The sequence below is a fragment of the Gadus morhua genome, chromosome 17 (genome assembly GCF_902167405.1).
Source record: "Gadus morhua chromosome 17, gadMor3.0, whole genome shotgun sequence".
Lineage (NCBI taxonomy): Eukaryota > Metazoa > Chordata > Actinopteri > Gadiformes > Gadidae > Gadus > Gadus morhua.
The window spans coordinates 8,900,308-8,906,307 of record NC_044064.1 but is presented as its reverse complement, the minus strand read 5'-3'; positions in this window follow the sequence as shown (position 1 = coordinate 8,906,307).

The window sequence follows — 6,000 nt, the reverse complement described above, 5'->3', positions numbered from 1 at the left end:
CATACATACGTTCAAGGATATACAGATTCATGCTGTGCACATGCAACCACATATGCTAATGTATGAGCGCTTGAATAAATTGAGAATAACCCAGATAAACACGCATTGACTACACACACAGACACACACACACACACGCGCAAACACACACATACACACACACACACACACACACACACACACACACACACACACACACACACACACACACACACACACACACACACACACACACACACACCCAGAGACTATTTCCAGATGTGCACAAATGCACACCATTACACTCACACCCACACGCATAAACACAATTGATGTCAGATTTCTAGAATGTTCTCTGGAGCACATTGAAGGAACAAACGACTGCTAGGGCCAGGCAGCATTTCCCTCCTCTGTTCTCAGTTTGTTTAACCAATCAAATAATAACACCTTTGCTCACGTCTGACAGTGGGGGGTTTTGGGATGAAACACAAGACGACTCCGTGCCCGGTGAGAGTTTTGTGAATTAAACATGACCTCATGTTTCAACGCTGATTGGTATTGTGTAAGCATCGATCACACCAGAACAGGAAATGTGTGTGTGCGTGTGTGTGATTCTGCGTGTGTGTGTGTGTGTGTGTGTGTGTGTGTGTGTGTGTGTGTGTGTGTGTGTGTGTGTGTGTGTGTGTGTGTGTGTGTGTGTGTGTGTGTGTGTGTGTGTGTGTGTGTGTGTGTATAAAGGAATGGCAAAGGCTCTGTGTAACAGGCCTTGTGTAACAGATCTTAATTATTCCTTCCACAAACTTAGTGTTAGCCATTAGCCTCAGCCTCAGAACCTCCTGTAAGAGGGTTAGAGTTCGAAATGGGATTTGCAATAGGGTTATAGTGTGAGTAATAGTGTTAGTGTGAGTAATTTAGTTAGTGTTAGTAATAGGGTTGGCGATAGTGTGTGTTCGGTGAGGTTAGGTTTATCTTTGATTTCGGTTAAACACAGGCAGGCCTGGCTCTCTAACATGGCATTAGCAGTTAAATATCTAAATTGTATTAAATGGAAGGGAACAGCAGTATATTAACTAGGTTGTGCAGCACTTGCCTGACCTCTGCTGGTGGAGTATGGTTAAAAGATGGCATCAGGCCCAAAAACAAGCAACGCATGACTGCATGTTTCTATTCCATGAGTTTAATTGTAACTGCACAAACCAATGCAAATGTGCTACGTTGATGAATAATGTATATATATAAACACTTGTATATATAATAACAAGAGGTGCTACATAGTCTCTATCCCGTTGGAAGCAGTTTTTGTCACACTATGGAAGTCATGGTGCATACAATATAGTAACATGTAAATACCATATATTAATAATAAAGTAACATGCATGATGTGTTTGTCGTATGAATATCATAACCCTGTATTATTGGAGTGTTACTTGATGTATGCCTAAAATAACGAGGCAGAGGAGAGCATTCACCTATCGACACAAAACAATAAAGTCACGCAACCACTTAGGATCTTGCATAAGAAAATAGAGAAACAAGTAGTATAATACATTTGAAACTGAGTTTGCACATTGAAACATTTTGGGAAGGCAATGCCAATCCATTCATGTGAAGACGCACGTGGTGAAACCAGCCCTTACCAACCCACCCCAACCCTGTCTGACTATCAATGTAAGCTCCTAAGAGCACGAATAAAACCTTCAGAAGGAACACAAGGATGGGTCGGAATAGAGGTGATAAATAAGATGCGGATCAGTTTATTATTTTATTTTATTTTATATTTAATATACAGGAAAGTATTAAAAGTAACAAAGTTACAATTTAAAACGGGCCTGTCTCAGTAAAGTGGTGTAAGTGTGTAAGCACACGTGTGCATCTGGTGTGGAGAGCCCTTTACACACAAGGTGACTGAGTTCATTCAGTGGTTCATTCAGCCCGGATAAGGGGCGGTGTGTGGGTAAGGGAGTCTCCCTCAGGACGGCAGCGAGACAGTGACATGGTGGCCACAGTCAGGCTACAGGTGTGATGCAGTCTGCCACAGACCCAACACAGGATTACAACTGCGTCAATCCTGGTCTGGTTACAAGCCCAGCAATAGGCTGCCTCTAATCCCTTGTGACCAACAGATAAGAGGGTTTGTTTTGTATTTTAGTCTTTCAAAAACATAAACATGGACACTCTTGCCAATGGATAGGACCTAGAGTCTGTTATTAGTTATTGGTTATTAAGGAAAATACCAGACTGAATCCAAGAGCATTAAAAAAAATCCTGTTTAAATCAACACGACAAATCATACCTCTGGATGTCATTACCTTCTGATCTTACTCTGATCTGAAAGTTGACATTAGCACATGCACCTTCCAAAGATGATAGCCGTCACATCTTAGTCGTGGGATCGTCTCCTGGTGGGTCAGCAGATTCCTCTCATCACACCACAAACAACACACACACACATTCAATCATCAATCATCATGATAAGAATAAAAAGGTCAAATTCTGTAGCAGACAGATTGACCGTCATTGGATCAATAAAACAACGTTTAGAACACATGCGAGTTTCCGAGTGGAACCCCGCAGCCTTCACATCCAGAGGACACAGAGTCTAGATAAATCCAGTCCACACACTGGTCCATTAACCCACGGACTGCTTCCTATAAATCATCAGGAGTGACGGTGACAGCAGTGACACGTTGAAGACTAGTCGAACGGCGAGTTTAGTAACAGTGCTCTATTACGTATAAGTGGCAGTGAGCGTGAAGGTCACTTTAGAGTCTGGATCGTTCACCACCACCACGGACATCCTACCCCCAGGGAGCGCCCCTCTTCCCGGCCCCTCCATCAGCTGCTCTCCATCGCCTGATTCCTGGTCACAAACACAGGTGTACTTCTTCAATCTGTGTCAGCATCAAAATCACAACTCTTCTCTGTTTTGGCACCGCAGTGGTGAAATGGTCTCCCTGCCGATTTCAGGGCTGCAGAGTCGCCTCCCCAGTCTCCGCAAATGACTCAAGACGCACTTGTTCAGGGTTCACCTAGACTCTGCATAGCGTTATACGATATATTGTTTCTCTTTCTTCTGACGTATGTGCTTATTGTACGTCGCTTTGGTTAAAAGCGTCTACTACATGCCCTAATTGTAAATGTAGTTCTTACTCGGCCTTACCACCGTTGACACGCCTGATCTCGTCTGATCTTGGAAGCTAAGCATGGTCTGTTCGGTTAGTACTTGGATGGGAGACCGCCTGGGAATACCATGTGCTGTAAGTGGTGTCGGGTGTCGGGTGGTGGCCAATCGGTGGCACTCTTCCCTCTGGCCTTAACATCAATCCCGATGCCCCAGTGCAGTGACGGGGACACTGTGCTGCGGAAGGCGCCGTCCTTCGGAGGAGACGTAAAACCGAGGTCCTGACTCACTGAGGTCATAAAGGATCCCAGGGCACTTCTCGCAAAGAGTAGCGCTTATTAATCCCCTCACTCTGCACCTCAAAGCTGGTGTGTGGTGAGCGTTCTGGCGTAGATTGGCTGCCGTGCATCACCAAAGTGGGTGCTACACACTGGTGCTGGTTAGTGAGGTCCCCCCTTCACTGTAAAACGTCTTTGAGTGTCTAGAAAAGTGCTATGTAAATTCAATCCATTATTATTATTATTACTCACGTCTGGTAACCGACATGGGGATGTGAAACCTGAACACCTTTTGCATTGGCAAAGGGTAAAGCCAATAAACTGTATCGGCGTAAACAAATTCAGTTCACAAATTGCTGTTTTGAGCCACTCAACAAGATAGAAGATCTCGTAAGACATAAACCTAAATATGAATTACACCAAATCACAGCTTTTGCAAAAACTGTGCAGGCCTGGAGAAACAAACACCCAAAAAATACGTGTACACTCTATAATAACTGTTTACCGGACTTAAAGAGGACCTCTGGGCTTCTAGTGATGGAGCTTGGTGATGGTAAACCCTGTGGTCCCCAGCCTGTGGGCCGTTCCCCATGCCTTGCCCAGGGGGTCCTGTGCAGTCAGGGAACTTCATAATAAAAACACGTTCACAAGTTAATGGATTTTTCATCAAACACCACCATGTATGCTGGTGAGCTGGGTCGAGGCTTCCTCTTCCACCTCTCCCACCTCCACCAATGCCATGCAGGGAACACAGTGAGACGGTGATCATATCGTCATAGCAATATACATGAGCTGACTGTGGACCGTGGCTGAAGTCCCAACAGGGGTTGTGGATCCGTCAGGGCCCACTAGGAGGGTAACCGCAGGCAACGGAGGGAATGGGGATCCGGCAGTGGGAGAGGGATGGAGGGTGTGGAGCTCCGTCAGAGAGGGGAGGTGTAGGGGAGGGAGGAGATCCCGGTGAACGCTAGCAGCCATCCACGACAAAGATTGGTATTCAGATCTGGGTAAAGGGTTGAAATCGAAAGGGGGTAGAATCCTGGCAAAATAACATTATTAATTATCAAAAAATAAGGCAGTCGAGAACGCAACTCAGCACCAGTGTTTGTAATAACTCTGTTTAAAAGAACGGCGTAGGGTACCGCGGTTATTTTTTCAGTAACGGTGTAATCTAACTAATTACTGTTTCCGTCGTTACAACGCCGTTACCGTAACTGTACGTTAAATGCGTTGCGTTACTATTAATTGATTGACTTTAATTACGCAATCCGAACGCACCCCTGGCTCCACACACAAACTGTTGTTACCCCACCCGGGAGGAGACCGGGTGGGGTAACAACGAGATAAGCGTTTATAATTGGCTAAGGCAGTCATGTTTCACAGTAGCCCATCGGATCCAGTGTTTTTACACACAAGCCAGGACACGCGCGCCACACACGCGCACACGCACACGCCACACTGATTCGATTAAGCAGCACAAATGGCGAGTCTGGAGTAATCTGATGAAAAGTTGGCACTTTTTGTAGTATTCGGCAGATGTTCCACAGCCTTTACAACCAAGCAAATTAAAATTCAGTTGAAAGTATATCAGGAACTTGAATGGGCAGTTCAACCATTTAAAAAATCCATGTAGCAACTTATATATTTTTTTACAGTAACGCATATAGTTACTTTCCCTGGTAACTAGTTACTTTTATTATAGAGTAATTCAGTTACTAACTTACTTTTTGGAAAAAGTAGTGAGTAACTAATTACTTTTTTAAAGTAACGTTCCCACCACTGCTCAGCACATATAGGTCAATGTGAGTTTATTTGGTATGTTTCAAACTCACAATTATTAATTGTATCTGTATATCATTGCCACCAACGGTGGAGTGGGTTCCATTACAGTCTGCATTATCACAAAAAAGAAGCTCGGAGCGATTTCGATGAACACCGCATTTTCGCAAAACAGAAAACATAACTAAATACAAATTATAAACCATAGAGGAAACTCATCACTTCACACTGACTCGATGCTGACATTATTTTGGAAGTTCCTTCTGGTACCTTCCACAACACAAGCCGGTGCAGGCCACTGTTGGAAAGGGAGGGGCGGGAGAGAGGAGGAGAGGAGAGAGAGAGAGAGAGAGAGAGAGAGAGAGAGAGAGAGAGAGAGAGAGAGAGAGAGAGAGAGAGAGAGAGAGAGAGAGAGAGAGAGAGAGAGAGAGAGAGAGAGAGAGAGAGAGAGAGAGAGAGAGAGAGAGAGAGAGAGAGAGAGAGAGAAGCAGGGTTGTTGCACGTGTCCTGGGCTGGAGACTGACTGCTGAACCGTGTGTGTGGGTCCACCGTGCACGACACAAAGAAACCTACCAGCTGTGCACAAGTGAACCTTCTCATTACAGGAAGTCGTCTGGGTAGGAGGATGTCTATAGCAGCGAGGCGGTGGCCAGATCCATCAGCACCTAACAGCTGTGCTCTCTCCCTCTCTGATATCTCCCTTTTCCCTCCCTCTGATTCCTCTCTCTCTCTCTCTCTCTGTCTTTATATCTCTGTCTGCTTCTACCTGTCTCTCTGCTTCTGTGTCCTCCCTCTCTCTCTCTCAATATCTGCCTTACTCTCCTTCTCTCTTTGTGTATCTCC